The sequence below is a fragment of the Cibotium barometz genome, chromosome 51 (genome assembly GCF_041138505.1).
Source record: "Cibotium barometz isolate CiBa-2024 chromosome 51, ASM4113850v1, whole genome shotgun sequence".
Classification (NCBI taxonomy): Eukaryota; Viridiplantae; Streptophyta; class Polypodiopsida; order Cyatheales; family Cibotiaceae; genus Cibotium; species Cibotium barometz.
Genome location: NC_141096.1, coordinates 45,742,249 through 45,759,041, shown reverse-complemented (window position 1 = coordinate 45,759,041; position 16,793 = coordinate 45,742,249). Strand labels below are relative to the sequence as shown.

The following is a 16,793-nucleotide window of genomic DNA, read 5'->3' as shown; positions in this document are numbered from 1 at the left end:
TACCTGGTTGCACTGGTAGTTATGAAACAGGACGAGTTTCACTACCACTGACCACATTCCAAAGGCCTTTAGCAACCAATACATGCCTCATCATATAGGACCACAACGGGTAGTTAGTCCCATCAAGTTTGTCCCCAGCAGACAACATGTTGAATACATCACTACTGCCAGCCATGACTATCTACCAAATGCAAAATCTTTCAACACACTGCAAGTACTAAGTATTGAATGCAACCCGAATGGCTACCAATTGACTGAATCACCTGCAAAGTGTATGAAAAATAACACAGAGTAGAGAATAGAGTGTTATTGGCGAAAGTATGATGGTCAATGTTGTTGAAGACACTATAGATGCTGTTGCAAAGATAAGTACACACCCCAAAATGAGTAGAACAGAGGGTGTACATACGTAGGGGGAAAAAACCTCCTAGTGAGGGAAAAAGTGGCCTAGTGGTTCGAAGTGTGTTCACACACATCACTACCATATAATGCTACAAGGGCTACGATTAAATGGTTGGGAGAAAAACATGGTTTATTGTAATATTATGTGGAATTGGGCAAATGGTTTATGAAAAATGGTAAGTAGTATTCTCGCTTGTGGTTTTGGATAGATGGTATTTGCCAAAGTAGTTTGGTGATGTGATGTCAGGCTTCTCATGCTATTAGTTTACTGAGTGATTCTTGACTTCACCTTAGTCTAGCCCATAATTTTAATTTCATGCATGAGTTTAACTCCTTTTTACTCAAGTAAGATGGAGTTAACTACGATGCACAATGGCTATACCATATTGGGGGCCTTCCCATGCATAAAGGGGGGGGGTGGGTGTTCCACTGTAAAAAGGACCCTTGGCTCTTCATTTTTCCCACGCCCCACTCTAGAGGGTTTACATGGTAGTACTTTTCCTCATCGTTTCCTTTCAACCTTGGATTTTGACCCCTACCACCTCCAGTACTTAGTGAAGGTGACTTTTGGGGGCATTTATTTCACCTTTTTGAATTCAATCTTGGTGCTGACTCCAAGAAGTCATAGGTTCCATTTGTTGAAACCATTCAACCATGCCGAGTGTGTTGGATGGACAGGGGACACTACTCGCCGATAATAAAATAATAAATGAATTTATTATAAAGTTAAAGAGAGAGGCAATACTATAACATTATATTATAACATTTTTTTGCACTTTTCCTTGATTCATGAGAGAGAGAGAGAGAGAGAGAGAGAGAGCCTTTAAGGGGAAAATTTTTTCCAATTGTTTTTTTAATGTGAGGGGTGGAGAGAAGCCATTGTTTTTGGCATCCTATTTTGAGATGTGTGCTTTCTTAGAGGGCTCGTCTAATGTGAGGGGTGGAGAGAAGCCATTGTTTTTGGCATCCTATTTTGAGATGTGTACTTGCTTAGAGGGCTCGTCATAGAGATTAGTTGCGGGATGGCCCCTATATGCATGGGTGTGGCCCCACACACCCATGCATGGATGGCCCCTATAGTTGGAGCATGCATGGGTGTGGCCCCACACATGCATGGCTTTTGACACATATGTGGGCATTATACGTGACCATGTGCTACCTCTTGTGAAAGCCATGGATAGAACGAGGAAACACCATGATGATGGCCAAAGTGCTATGCTTGATGATGATCTAGACTTGTATGCTATATAGAATCCATATGAATAGTGAGGGCCTTGCATTGTATGGGCCTCTTGTTTTCATGGACAACATAACTCTTTGTTATGAACCTTTTTGTGTTTCTTTTAATTGCTCTAGTCTCCTACTAGGCTCTAGCTATTACGAGGGCCTTGCATTGTATGGGCCTCTTGTTTTCATGGACAACATAACTCTTTGTTATGAACCTTTTTGTGTTTCTTTTAATTGCTCTAGTCTCCTACTAGGCTCTAGCTATTATGCACACCCTTACTTTGGCACAAAGCATGTTTTGGAACTCTCATAGGCCCTTTTTTGGTAAGGTGAATAAAGCATGAATATAGTACTTGGATTTGTTGTGTTGATGATGCATTGAATCATTTTGTTTTTTTCTCTATTTACTAGAAGTGTGTAATAACACATGTGATCAGTTACACCTTTTTGATAGAGCATGGATGTAGAGCTTGCAAGGCTTTGTTGTCTTGATGATGCATTGAATCATTTTGTTTTTTTTGTGTTTAATTGCTAGAAGTGTGTGATTGTATGTTAAGAGTGTGCTTCCGCCGTATGTTAAAGCAATGGCCTGTTAAGGATATAACAATGCTGGTATTGAGATCGGCCACCTTGCAGCAGCCAGACGTCTCCCTTTTCAGCTGGCAGCTTCATTCAGCTTCTGCAAGTCTCAGCAGCTACCCGATTGCTTCAAGCTCTGGTGTTCGGTAGGTTTCCATCTGCATCATTGTGTGTGAGTAATTATTCTCTGGATACCTATTGTCGATGAACATTGCATGTTAGGTACTGAGATCGGCGGAGAGGATCCACATACATGGATAAGAGTTTTGTTGAGCAGCGACGTTAGGCGCGGATGGTACAGGGGAAGCAAATTTTTGCTCCAACCCCTGCCTGGCATTGACTCAGAACCTTAAATACCTGTGACTTAAAAGTTGTTCCTTGATCGGAAAGGAGCATGCATGCCAAACAATGAGATCCTCCATGAGGAACCGTGCAAGGGTATTTGATGTTGCATCTGGGACACTCACACCACCCAGCCAAATATTGTGTGAGCAGCACAGTGTATTGATTTCCGCGGACTGATTCTAAAAGAGGCCCAATGATATCCAAGTGACCATCTGAAACGGCTTCGTGACTTGAATGGGTTGTAAAAGCCCAGGAGGTTTTGAAAGTCTGGCACTTGATGCATGTTCTAAGCCTAGCGCCCATTGTTTGTCGCAAACCACAAACTGTGCCAATAAAATTGCTTCCTGATAAAGGCTAAACATTTATGGAATCCCAAATGATCAAACAACTCGTGGGAATGAAAATAATAACCTTGTAAGCCTTTTGATGCGTAAATTTTGTGTTGACCCTCCTGGCTGACAAAATACAAGACATGATTCTGTATCACATATCTGTGATGTACAGCTGAATGTGGTTGGGAACAGAGTTCCATGATTAGTTGTTGAAATTTGCATCCTGCATCCTGCTGTTCCATTGCTGCCATCTGTTTTGTGTCCATTGGTAAAGTTGTCTGTGCCAATTACTTGATTGTTTGACAATCATACATCCTAGATAGTCCATCTGCTAGCTGGTTTTTCTTCCCTTCACAATAGCTGAGAGAAAATGTGTAATCTTTTAATACTAATACCCATCTAAGCAACCAACCAGGTGGATGTTTCTTTTTGATCAAAGAGATGATCAGTTTCCACATGCAAAGTTGACCCATAAATATAGGGATGCAATTTTTGGAACGCCCAGACTATTTATTGCAAGCAATTCTTTTTCAGTAGTGGAATAATGTGCCTCATCTTTTGTCAAACTTCTACTAATAAAGAAAATTGGTGCCCATCCACTTGTGTCATCCTTTTGTAACAATATTGCGTCCAGCCCTTGATTTGAAGCATCTGTTCGTAACAAGAATGGCTTGTGAAAATTTGGATACTGTAGAATGACTGCTGCTTTGATTAATGCCTTTTAACTGTGCAAATGGTTCTTCACATTGGAAATCCCACTAAAATTTTATGCCTTTCTCAAGCAACTGCCGTAGTGGTTGTGTAGCGTGTGCCACCTGTGGCATGAAACAGGTTAAAACTTTCAGCATCCCTATAAGAGTTGCTTCACATTTTGAGGAACTGGGAATTGTTGTATTTGGATGCCTGCCTTGGAAATAATAAACCCAAGAAACTTTAATATAATTTATGCTCACTTACATTTTTTTGTGCTGAAGCTTCAAGTTATATTGTTAGAGTTTTTCCAACACTGGTAGGGCATGAAAAGTCAGTCCTTTAGGTGCATACACAAAGTAGATAAAACAGCAGACAAAGGTATTAAGGTTCAAAGCCAGCCTTGAGGGGCCAGCCTATGAACAATGGGCTTGTGGGTACCGTAGTCCACACCTTGTAGGCATACAAGGCCTTAGCATGCAGTCGGGAAAATACAGTTCATCTCTCTCTCTCTCCTCTCTGCTGTCTACTCTTTGCTACTGCATTGGTGTTCCTAATCAAAAGGCTTAGGGCTGGATCAAGTATAGCAAGGTTTCCCTCAGATGACCTAAGTGCTTGTTCTCCAAGTGGGTTAAGGGATTGACCTTGACATCTAAGGTAGGGAGACTGACCTATGTAGCTTGTGCCTAACATGTCCCGGATGGGGCTCACAATGGGATCACGGCGTACAACAAATATCCTAAAAAGGTACTGATTTTTGTATAAATATAGCATTGATGATGAGCCAATATGTCACATTGCACCTTAGTGCATGGTGCATGTGACGTGACATTCCCTCCTCCTTAGCTTGGTGGTAGTTGCTTGGCCTCCAAGTAGTCCGCCAATAATTGCCAATAATTGGGGGTACTCTTGGAAGAAATCCTCGTCAAGCCAAATGGCTTCATGAGTGTCTTTGTCCTTGAATTTCGGTAGAACTATTTGATTTTTCAACCAGAACCATGCTTCCACTTATGGAGGAGAATTTACTTGGGCTCGATGACTTCGGATTCATCGACCACTTCAAGCTCTTGTTCATTTGGATCCTCTTGTAAGGATGGCTTAACATACGGCATTGAGGCGTGGAAGACATCATGTATAGTCCAATTGTGTGGCAACTTCAACTTCAACTTCATGGAGGCATCATTGAACTTCTTTACAATAGGGAACATGACAAAACTTCGGAAAGAGAGCTTGGGACAATGCTTTACCACCAACTTTAACCATTGCCAATAATTGGGGGTACTCTTGGAAGAAATCCTCGTCAAGCCAAATGGCTTCATGAGTGTCTTTGTCCTTGAATTTCGGTAGAACTATTTGATTTTTCAACCAGAACCATGCTTCCACTTATGGAGGAGAATTTACTTGGGCTCGATGACTTCGGATTCATCGACCACTTCAAGCTCTTGTTCATTTGGATCCTCTTGTAAGGATGGCTTAACATACGGCATTGAGGCGTGGAAGACATCATGTATAGTCCAATTGTGTGGCAACTTCAACTTCAACTTCATGGAGGCATCATTGAACTTCTTTACAATAGGGAACATGACAAAACTTCGGAAAGAGAGCTTGGGACAATGCTTTACCACCAACTTTAACCATTGCCAATAATTGGGGGTACTCTTGGAAGAAATCCTCGTCAAGCCAAATGGCTTCATGAGTGTCTTTGTCCTTGAATTTCGGTAGAACTATTTGATTTTTCAACCAGAACCATGCTTCCACTTATGGAGGAGAATTTACTTGGGCTCGATGACTTCGGATTCATCGACCACTTCAAGCTCTTGTTCATTTGGATCCTCTTGTAAGGATGGCTTAACATACGGCATTGAGGCGTGGAAGACATCATGTATAGTCCAATTGTGTGGCAACTTCAACTTCAACTTCATGGAGGCATCATTGAACTTCTTTACAATAGGGAACATGACAAAACTTCGGAAAGAGAGCTTGGGACAATGCTTTACCACCAACTTTAACCATTGCCAATAATTGGGGGTACTCTTGGAAGAAATCCTCGTCAAGCCAAATGGCTTCATGAGTGTCTTTGTCCTTGAATTTCGGTAGAACTATTTGATTTTTCAACCAGAACCATGCTTCCACTTATGGAGGAGAATTTACTTGGGCTCGATGACTTCGGATTCATCGACCACTTCAAGCTCTTGTTCATTTGGATCCTCTTGTAAGGATGGCTTAACATACGGCATTGAGGCGTGGAAGACATCATGTATAGTCCAATTGTGTGGCAACTTCAACTTCAACTTCATGGAGGCATCATTGAACTTCTTTACAATAGGGAACATGACAAAACTTCGGAAAGAGAGCTTGGGACAATGCTTTACCACCAACTTTAACCATTGCTTCATGATGCGGAGAAATACCCAATCTCCCTCCTTGCAGTTAACATCTCTACAAGACTTGTTGGCTTGCTTGGTGTATGTTTCTTGTGCTTTGGTGAGGCGCTCCTTTATTGACTCAATGATCTCTGAGAATGTTTGAATGGCCTAGTTGGCCTCCAATAATGGTGACACCATCCTTGTAAGAAGAGACGAGAAATGGCGACCAAATGCTACCTCTCATGGAGTCTTGCAATTATTGGATGAATGAGTGTCGTTGAGGATTGCTTGTACCAAAGGAAGGTTATGTTCCCACTTTGATTGATTGTCATGGCAATGTGATTTGAGAACATGGAAGGCCAACTGATTGTAAATATTTGTCTGATCATTTGTTTGCGGATGAAATGCACTAGACAACTGTAATTTAGTCCTAAAGTAATCAAACAATGCTCTCCAAAAATGAGAAGTTAACTTTGGATCTCTATCTGAAGTAATTGTCCTTGCAAATTGGGTACCAAAGGCGGATGAACAAGTGAGCTATGTCTTCTGCTCTGGCCATGTGCTTGCATGGAATGAGCACGCAGAACTTGCTAAACCGGTCAAACACTCTGTATTCTTGGCTCCCGTGGCGGCTGGAGAAGGACCTACAAAATCCATACGGCAAAAGGTTCCTCAAGAATAGGCAAAGGTTGTAGAAAACCTGTCTTGCTTTGAGTGTGGAACCTTCTTTGGCCAAGAAAAGAATCGCTCTAATTTCTCCAAGGTACTAGCTCGAGGCTTGGGGTAGCTTGGAGCTAGGCAGGATGATTGGCTAGCTTGTCTAGGGATGGATTGATCGGCAGGTGCCCAATGGGGATGCCTTGATGGGCGGGCACCCAAGTGTGGACGCCTGGTGACCGGCCAAGAGTCTATAAAAGGGTGGCCAAGGTCAATTAGTTGGTCAAAGTCTCGCGAGTCTTTGTGAGAGCTCTGCGGATCTAGTGTAGACATGCACATGCTTTATGCAGCCGAGGTCGGCAGCAGTCTCGAGGACTGTGAGGGTAGCTCTATGGCAGTATGGGACGTCATGGAGTAGAGATTGGTCGGTGCGTCTTGCTAGTTAGCTGAGCTCGTGGCGCGGTGGGGACAGCCAGGTCTTGTGGGTTTTGTCCACGGCTATCATGGTTGGGTGGTGAGTCAGGCTTGCACCCCCTTCACGTTTATGGCTATGTCCAGCGGTAAACTATACAGTCGTAAACAATAGCTCGATAAAGTGCCTTGCTAGTTGCGTGGCCGTGACAATCTTCCATGTAGGTAAAAATGTAGCCATCTTTGTCAAGCGGTCTACCACAACCCAAATGGAATCATGGCCTTGACGTGTTCTTGGCAATCCAGTAATAAAATCCATGGAAATACTTTTCCACTTATTACCTAGGATTTGCAAAGGATGCAACATCCTGGCCTGTCTAAAGCGTTTAGCTTTATTTGCTTGACAAATCTAACACTTGAGGACATAATCTTCTACATACCCTTTCATCTTTGGCCAATAGAAAGTGTCTCACTAAAGCTAATATCCTGTGTACCCCGGGGTGTCCAGTAGAAGGGGCGTCATGACACTCCTTAAGAATCTTGGACCTAATGTCCGGGACATCTGGTACATAAATTTTGTCATTACGGAACAGTAAACCATTCCAAATCATCCATTGGTCCCCCCGCAGCCTGAATGGTAGGTTGCTCAGTCACTGAGTCTTGGTTAATCAATGAGCTCCCGTCCTGGATCCTCTGCCAATATGGACCAAAATAATTATTAGTGCTGCAAAGCCCTCTCAATGACTAAAATAAATCGGTGGAAATCTAGGTAAACGACAAAGTATTCATCTCTCTGATCCGACTGAGCGCATCTCCTACACTATTCATGGACCCCTTTCGATAGTGTATTTCAAAATCGAAATCTTGCATTAAGTCTGCCCATCTAGCTTTTCGTCCTCTCAAATCATCCGCATCACACACATACTTGATTGACTGATAATCAGTCAATACCACAAACTTGGAGCTATATAAATAATGCCTCCAAACCTTGAGAGCGTAAATGATAGCATAAAGCTCCTTCTCAAGGGTTGGCCAACGAGATTGAGTGTCGTCCAGCTTTCGACTCTCGAAAGCAACGGGTCTACCATCTTGGAATAGAGAAGCCCCGATTGCATAGTCACTCGCGTCAGTCTCAAGAACATAAGGCCGACTAGGATCGGGTAGTGCTAAGGTAGGGGCTTCCTTGACTTTATCTTTCAAAAGTCTGAAGGTCATATCCAAATCATTATTCCAAGGGATAGGTTGATTCGACTTACGTCCACGACCTTTCAACAAGTCGGTCATTGGTAGTGTGAGGTGAGAGTACTCTCGCACAAATTTTTGAAGAAAAACAACAAAGCCGAGAAAAGAACGAAGTTATCTCACCGTCTGCGGTATTGGCCAAGCCAAAACCTTCTGGACTCGGTCATAGTCAATGCTCAACCCGTCTCGTGTGATCTTGTGTCCCAAGTAAATGATTTTTGTCATAAAAAACTCACATTTACTAAATTTAGCATACAGTCGATTCTGTCTTAAAATAGTCAAGACAATCGTGAGGTGACTAACATGATTCTCGAGAGTTCGACTGTAGACTAAAATATCGTCTAGGAACGCAACCACGAACTTCCCCCAATGTTTACGAAAAGATCGTTCATCATTTGCTGGAAAGCGGCTAGAGCATTGGTCAACTCAAAAGGTAATACGAGAAACTCGTAATGGCCATACCTAGTCTGAAAGGCGGTTCTTTCGACATGCCTTTCATGAATACGTATCTGGTGATAGCCAGTATGTAAATCGATCTTTGTGAAATACTTCGCTTCGACTAAACGGTAAATCAGACCCTGATAGGGATATATATAATCACCTAGGATACAATACTGGGTGTTCCTATATGCAAAAGAAAAAGAATGACTAGACCAATCTATTTGGACCTTAAGGGTCTTAAACCACTCAATCCCTAATAACAAGTCTACATGCTCTAGGTGCATAATATAGCACTCTAGAATATCTCTGTAGTCCTGAATCTGGATTGGTAGCTTCTCGCAGGTAGGTGTACCTCGTAGGTATGATTGCTAGGCATTGTGTCCAGACCCAATTTTTGCAGAAGTTTGTAATTAACAAAGTTGTGTGAGCTTCCAGGGTCCAGAAGAATGTGGATTCTATGGCCATTTACTTCTCCATAAACTCGGAGAAGATCGTGCAAACCAAAAACCTTAGAGTTGAACAGACAATCAGAACATGAACTAGGGCGAGAAAGTACAGTGACTGAAGTACCTGTCAAAGACAACTGGTTGGCTGCTGTGACATGTGAGGGATTGATCGTAGTAATCACAACCTTAGGCTAACTAAACTTCACTTAATGATGCTTAAGAGATAGACAAATAGTGTCAATGCAATGCAATGCAGCTATATTAGATGAATGGGTTACAATGAGATCTAAATAGATCTATGATGCTGTCCTAGATGAAGATCCTTCTCGGGATGAGAGGGATATGGTGAATGCTGATGCTGAGCACTGTTCCCTGCTCCAATGCTGAGGTCCACCCTTCGATGCTGGCTTCCCTCTATGTAGGAGGTAGGAATGATGAACCATGTGCTGAATATGCTGGCTAAACTGCTGATCTGCTTCTCCCTTGCTCCATGGATGAGAAACGGTGAGGAGAGATGAGATCATGGACTGAATATGCTGCCTATGATGACTATATGCTGAGTGAACTGCTGTCCCGTTGACTTCCCTTGTCTCCTGTGAAGGAAACGCTGAAGAGAAGCTGAGATGATGGATTGAATCTGATGCTTGATGATGATGATGTGCTGGAAACTGCCTTAACGCTGAATATATGCTGATGCTGGAGACTCCATATGCTCCCTAGGTGGAAACGCTGAAGAGAAAGGTGCCTAACTACTGAAGAATAATGCGCTTCTATATATATGATGAGATGCTGCTGGTCAGCCAGCTCCTAGATGCTCACGACCTGCCCATAAATGCCATAAATGCTGTCGGCTGCTGTAGAGGTGCTGTCAGCTGATCATAACAGCCCCGATTACATGCCATAAATGCTCTAAATGCCTTTATGTGCTGAAGATGGCTAATGTACTGATGTTGGTACTGAAAAACAGCCCCAAACATATGTTTGCATATGCTGAAAATGCCTGAATAATGCTTAAATGTCCTGATTAATGCTTGATGATGCCATGCCACTTGTACACCTGATGGGTGTGCACGTGACAGCTGCCTTAGTCTTGGGTCCTACATGGGGCTTAGTACCCTTCTTCTTCGGGCACTCATTACACATGTGTCTTTTTTCTTCGCAGATGAAGCAACGTCCCTCCTTCTTGAGTTTCAAAGCCTTGAGGAGATGGTTCTTTGTTGGAGTCGAAGTAGAATTCTTCGAAGGTTGGTCCGAAGACTTTCCTTCTGTCATGCTAGTCATCGGCGCGGAGAACTTTCTTTTGTGCTTGTTCCCTACTCGGTTACGGGTTTAGTTTTGGAAGAGACCATCGTATCATCATAAATACGCGCAAAGTGAATGGCCTCGTCCAAAGTTTTGCACTTGTTATTCTTGACTTGTAAACGGTACGAGTCGGGTAATCTTGCTACGAAGAAACCCAAAAGAGTTGCAGAATCCATCTTCGTAGCTTTCATCTGCAAGTCTCTAAATTTCTGGAGGTAGACCTCATAAGTGAGGTTCTGCGAGGTCATGGTCAAACTGGCAAACTGAGAAACTATGTCGTAGTCATCCTCCTTGAGGAACTCTTTCTTGATGAAGACTTCTTCAAACTGCGCCGAGGTTGTTGGTTTAGGTTTGAGTTCTTTCCACCAGAGCAAAGTGTCACGTGCATCCCGCACTTGGATGCCACGTAGACATATCTGTACAGAAGGTGCAGGGTCTGGGATGGTGAACTGGTCCCATGTGAGCCCAGTCCGGGACGAGTCAGCTAGGGATCCATCTCAGTCGTCCGAGGTCAGGTGTGCATTGTCCTGCACATGAGTCCAAGGTCAGGTGTGCACTGTCCTGCACATGAAATAGTGCCAGTCCGCGCTGTGAGTCTCCCTCTGGAATGATATCAGTGATTCTGTGTATCTGGTATGGTACTGGATGCCAGATCACTGAGTAGTTAGTTAGGGTTTGCGTTTAGAACAAGGGGCCAGCCCATAGGGCTACCCCGGGTCTTTGTGTGGGCATGGGGATAGTATGGAACCACCCCCATGAGGGCCAAGAAGGCCTTGGCGGAACCCACCAGCCATGGAGGGGCTGTAGGACAGTCCTAGGGGCAAGCTAAAGGCAGATCTCAGGAGATGCAGCCTTTGTGTGGCTGTAGGGCAGGTATGGGGCAGCCCATACAGTCTGCCCAGCCTTAAAGATGTTTGCAAAAGCCTTGTCCAGCCACCCAGAAGCTGGCGCATGATGCCCAGCTAGTTAGGAAAAAAACGCAGCATTTTATGTGATTTATTTCTGCATTAAATGCTGGAAATTCAGTCGTGGGAATATTTTATGCTGGCTGCCTGGTTTAGAACTGGCCGACTGCTATTGTTGGAGTAGTATAAAAGGGTGAGTCCACAATCCCATTAGTTCATCTCATTTTCTCACCAAGAGCTCAAGCATAAAGAGGCTAGACAAGCCAAGAAGGTGCTAAGCAAAGGGGTGAAGGATTGCAGGTCAAGGGCAGGGAATTCCTAGCCAAGAAAGGTCAAGGATTTTTGTATTTTCTTTCAGATTTACATCATTCTAATAAAGCAAATACACCATCCGTGGTGGGGGCCCTACAGAGGGTATTTGGGACCCAATACTGTGTCCTCCCCATCTCTCTCTCTCTTTCTCTGTCTCTATTTTCTGCACATCTTCATTCCGTTTGTGCGTTAATTCCGTCGCGAAAAGAGGTGATCGACAACACCGCTGGAGTCAGATATTCCAGCAATTCGGTGGTATGATTGAGTACCTTCCAGGAAAGGCCAATCCAGTGGCCGATACTTTGAGCAGGAAGGGACAGGTGACTACGATTCAAACCACTAGACTTGATCTTGTTGGTACAGGACTAGATGACATGAAGCACATGTACGCGGATTCCGAGGAATTCGGTACACAGTGGGAACAGGCATTGGATGCCACAGGACCATGCCACTTTCTGATACGCGATGGTTGGCTTTTCTACAAAGGTCGAGTGTGTGTCATGAAGTCGTTCAGAGCAGCTCTTCTCCATGATGCCCATGACGCCATTACAGGTGGTCGACCATAGGGACATGAATTCGACTCTGGAGAAATTGGAACGGCAATATTATTGGCCAAAGATGAGGCGAGATGTGTTTACATATGTACAACGCTGTGATATTTGTCAAAAGGTGAAAGCTCCTCGTGGAAAGAAGATAGGGTTGTTACAGCCCTTGCCAATTCCTGAGGGTCCTTTCCATATTTCAATGGACTTTGTCACGAATCTGCCTCCCAGTCTAAGTAAGCGTAATACGCAGTGCTTAACTATCGTTGATAGATTTAGCAAATTTGTTATGCTTATTCCTTGCAGGGCCAATGTGACCGCCGAGGATGTTGCCCAGTTGTTCATTCGGCATTGGTACCCTATTGGCGGGATTCCTAGGACCATAGTGTCAGACCGCGATGCCAAGTTTACCAGTCATTTTTGGAGGGCATTGTTTGATAACTTTGGTACTAAATTGAATTTTTCTAGTGCATTCCACCCACAGACGGACGGCCAGACAGAGATATACAACCAGTTGGCCTTTGATGTGCTGAAGTGTTATGTCCACGATCAGCAAGGTAAGTGGGAACAATGCCAAGTTTACCAGTCATTTTTGGAGGGCATTGTTTGATAACTTTGGTACTAAATTGAATTTTTCTAGTGCATTCCACCCACAGACGGACGGCCAGACAGAGATATACAACCAGTTGGCCTTTGATGTGCTGAAGTGTTATGTCCACGATCAGCAAGGTAAGTGGGAATCATATTTGCCTTTAGTTCAAGCTGTTTTGAATGATTCTTTTTCTTTAGCTATTGGCAGGACTCCATATGAGGCAGCATTTGGAAGACCTTTCCAGTCATTGTTGACCAGGACCTCGTCTTCAGTACCTGAAGCGAACAGAGTGACGGAGGCTTACCAGGAGATTTTAGAGTCAGTAAAAGATAGATTGGCTAAAGCGTAAGAGGCCTACACTTGATAGGCCAATAAAGACCGAAGGGATATGAAGTTTTCGGAAGGGGATTAAGTTTATCTTTGGATTATGAAGCAAAGATTGAAACAGGCAAAGGTGACCTTTGCAGTAACAGATAAATTGCTCCGTAGCTCGCTGAAGCTCCCGCCTCCACCCTGCTCTTCGCACCTGTTCGCCCCCCCTCCCTCTGTCGCCTGTTCGCCCCCCACCTCTCCGCCTGTTCGCCCCTCCACCCCCCGCCTGCCTTCGCCCCCTTCTGCTCGCCGTTGCGCCCCCCTCCTGCCTCGCTGCTGCGCCTCCCCCCTCCTCGCCATTTCGTCCCCCCCTCCTAGCCGCCTCTTCGTTTATTCGCCCCCCCCCCCTCTTCGCCTGTATGCCCCCCCTCCCCTTTGTCGCTTGTTCGCCCCCCACCTCTCCGCCTGTTCGCACCCGCCTCCCTTCAGCAGCGCCCCGCCTCCCCTCCCTTTCACGTTGTTGCCGCCCCCCCTAAGGGCTTCTCCTTCGTTTTCGTCCCCTCCCTCCTCTTTCGTGCTATTTTTCACCCCTAGGGGGTTTTGTTTTTCTTCATTTTCATCGGTCTTCCGCCTCTTTGTGTGCAGCCCGCTTCTTGCAGGTTTTCGCTTTCGCCTCGCCTTCGCCTGAGCTTCAGACTCTGATGGAGACTCCTCCCGCCTCGCCTCAGAGGGACTCATCCGCAGCCCCCTCGCCCGCCCCCGAGGACATCCCCATCAGGCTTTCTCTTTCGCTGGAAGAGGAAGCGAGCCTCACCGCAGAGGTGGAAGCCTCACCGCAGAGGTGGAACGCCTCCAGGCTCATTCCACCATCTGCCGTATAGTCGGCACTCGCCCCAGCAAAGGGGAGATCAGGGATCTTCTTCAGGCTCGCCTTCTTGCAGATGTGGGCAAGATCCTGGATGTACAGCTCCTGGGCCGGGGCCATTATCAGATCGAGTTCGAGGCCGCCCAGTGCGTTGCCAAGGTCCTTGCCATGAGTCCTCTGGACATCAGGGGTGCTCGGGCTTTCTTCAGACCTTGGCAGCATGGATTTGACCCAGCAGCGGCGGAGCAGGGAGAGCGCCTCTTCCATATTACAGTTTGTTTCCCTGGTCTCCGCCGGGAGTATCTTCCGCTCCTCTCCAGGCTCGGAGCATTGGTGGGCTCGGTACTAGAGACGGGCCCCTCAGCAGCTTCAGTGGTGGCCAGAGCAGCTGGGCTACCTTCGGTCAGAGTGTTCGTGTCTGACATCTCCTCCCTTCCTAAGGTCATTCAGCTACCTAGGATAGGGGGGGGGTGGATAGATTAGAGAGTGGAGTTCTCGGGGCTCCCGAACCAGTGCTTCATTTGCAGGCAGGTCGGTCATCTGGCCAAGGCCTGCCCTCGCAGCAGACCTCGACCCTCACCGCAGCAGCAGGCTATTGATGGCCCGCCCACAGATTCGGCTCGGCAGGCTGCCTCAGGGATGCCTGCTCAGGCCACAGAGACCTCGGAGTGGCAGCCTGGACAGGGGCGCCGCCGAGGGAGACAGCCACAGCAGCACGCCCAGAGACCGCTGCAGCAGCAGCCACAGTCTCAGCCTCACTGGGTTCCCGTGAGGAACAGCTTTGCTCCCCTTCAGGAGGAGACCCCTGCAGCGACCGAGGACCAGGAGATGCCAGCTCCCCCTCCTTCACCCCCCCCACCCCCGCCCCCTCCCACCGCCTCGCTTCCACCTTCGCCTCCTCCCGCCCCCGCTCCGGTTTCGGCAGCGGCTCCCTCTCCACCTCCTTCGCCTCCCCCTCCTCCCCCTCCGCCCGCCTCACCTTCCCGGGAGACCCTGGCAGTTCCCTGGCGCTCACCTGCAGTCCGGAGAGCGCTGAGCACTGACCTCGCTCGAGCATCACAGAGGAGACCTATGCCGATTAGGGCCTCACGGATTTCATCTATCCGCAGTCGGCTGAGTCGCCTTGGCATTAGACAGCGCTCGGAGGCCTTTGATTATACCTTTACACGGCTTTTTGGAGCAGAGGGCCCCCATGAGCCAGCGCCCATTCGAGTCCATGTAGTGATACCTCCGGCCCGCGGGGAGGAGGCACTAGACTCAGCGGTGGCCTTCTCGTTCCCTCTATGTGGACCTTGTGATCGGGAGTGGACTCTAGAGCTCGCTCTCAGCACTTTGAAGACTCAGGCAGTTGAGTTTTCTCACCACATGAGCGATCTGGAGGTGACAGATGTGATAGGCCGACTTTGGGAGTTGGCTCATTTTTTCTTGGATCCCGGGAGTGTGGATACCTCAGGGATTCGGCATTTGGTCGTGCGCATAGTGGCAGACTTGGCACGCGACCCTGGATATGTGAGTATACACGAGGTTTCTCTGTCAGAGCAGGAGGCAGTCGCCATGGGCCACAGCCACTGGCGCCTGATCCGGGATTCTTGCATTACACTGGGTGGGCAGATTCGTAGCCGTTCGGATGGGGACTACTCTCCATCCAATCCGCTTGCGAAGGCCCGCCGCACGGCTGAGACAGCATCCACCTCAGCAGGGCAGCCATGAGGATCATCTCATGGAATGTACAGGGCCTTGGCGGAGCACACTTTATACGCTATCGAGGTTGCTTGAGGCAGGAGCTTCAGAGATGCCTGGTTGGTGGCAGCATTGACATTTTGATGATGCAAGAGCACCACTTGGGTGAGAGCAGGATCCGGAGATATGGTTCGGTGATGCCTGGTAGATGGGACACTTTTTGGTCTGCAGGGTTTGGTCCTTTGGGTGGACAGGGAGGAGTATGCATGGTTATTGCAGATGTATGGCGGCAGGCCATTGTGGATCGAGGGATCATTGTGCCTGGTAGAGCACAGTATGTCATTCTGAGGATGCATGATGAGCTATTGGGTGTGCTCAACATCTATGCGCCCAATCAAAGGAAGAGTGAGGGAGAGGGAAAGGAAGGAGAGAGGAAGAAAGGACGAGGTTGGGAGGAGGAGGGAAGGTTGGTTTGAGAGGACTTCAGCTCCCAGTCCGGGGGGAGGATTTGCTTGATGCTGAGTTTGCAGACGACACGGGCTTATTTTTGCATGGCCAAGAGGCCAATCTTATTCGGGCTGAGCAGTCGCTCGAGGTTTTTAGTGCAGCTTCGGGAGCATTGATCAATTGGCGCAAGACAGTGGCCTTTTGGATCAGTAGTGCTCCCACTCCGGCATGGAGCCCGGACCCCGGTTTTAGATGGATTCCTCCAGGCACAGCAGTGCGGTATTTGGGATGCCAAATTGGCCTCGATTTGTCACCTGAGCAGCAGATTGCCCCGCTTCTTTTGAGCATTCGGAAGAAGCTATTGTATTGGAGTACAGCTCGACTATCCTTGGCTGGGAGGGTGGTGGTGGCAAATCAGGTGCTGTTAGCGACCATGTGGTACATTACGTCTTGCTGGATTTTCTCGAGCTCTTGCATCAGCCAGGTACAAAGGCTGATCAGGAACTTTCTGTGGTCTGGGCGGGACGGTCAGCCAGCTCGGGCAAAGGTTGCATGGGCAGTTATTTCACTTCCGCTGGCTCAGGGCGGTTTGGGCATTATAGATCCAGTCGATCAGAGTAGAGCCTTATTGGGGAAGCTTATTGTTCGGGGGTTGCTTCCAGGCGCTGAGCCTTGGAAAGAGCTCCTCTTGCAGCGAC

The 16,793-nt window shown here is 46.9% G+C and overlaps 1 protein-coding gene across 1 annotated transcript in view; it reads left to right on the top strand.

The window, feature by feature from the left end:
- The first annotated feature begins 2,004 nt into the window (after nt 1-2,004).
- Nucleotides 2,005-16,793, top strand: part of LOC147609682 (pentatricopeptide repeat-containing protein At2g13600-like) — a 38,040-nt gene continuing 23,251 nt past the window's right edge. Inside the window, exon 1 of the mRNA XM_086787420.1 lies at nt 2,005-2,354. The gene's annotated coding sequence lies outside the window, so the exon portion shown is untranslated. The remainder of the gene's footprint in view (nt 2,355-16,793) is intronic.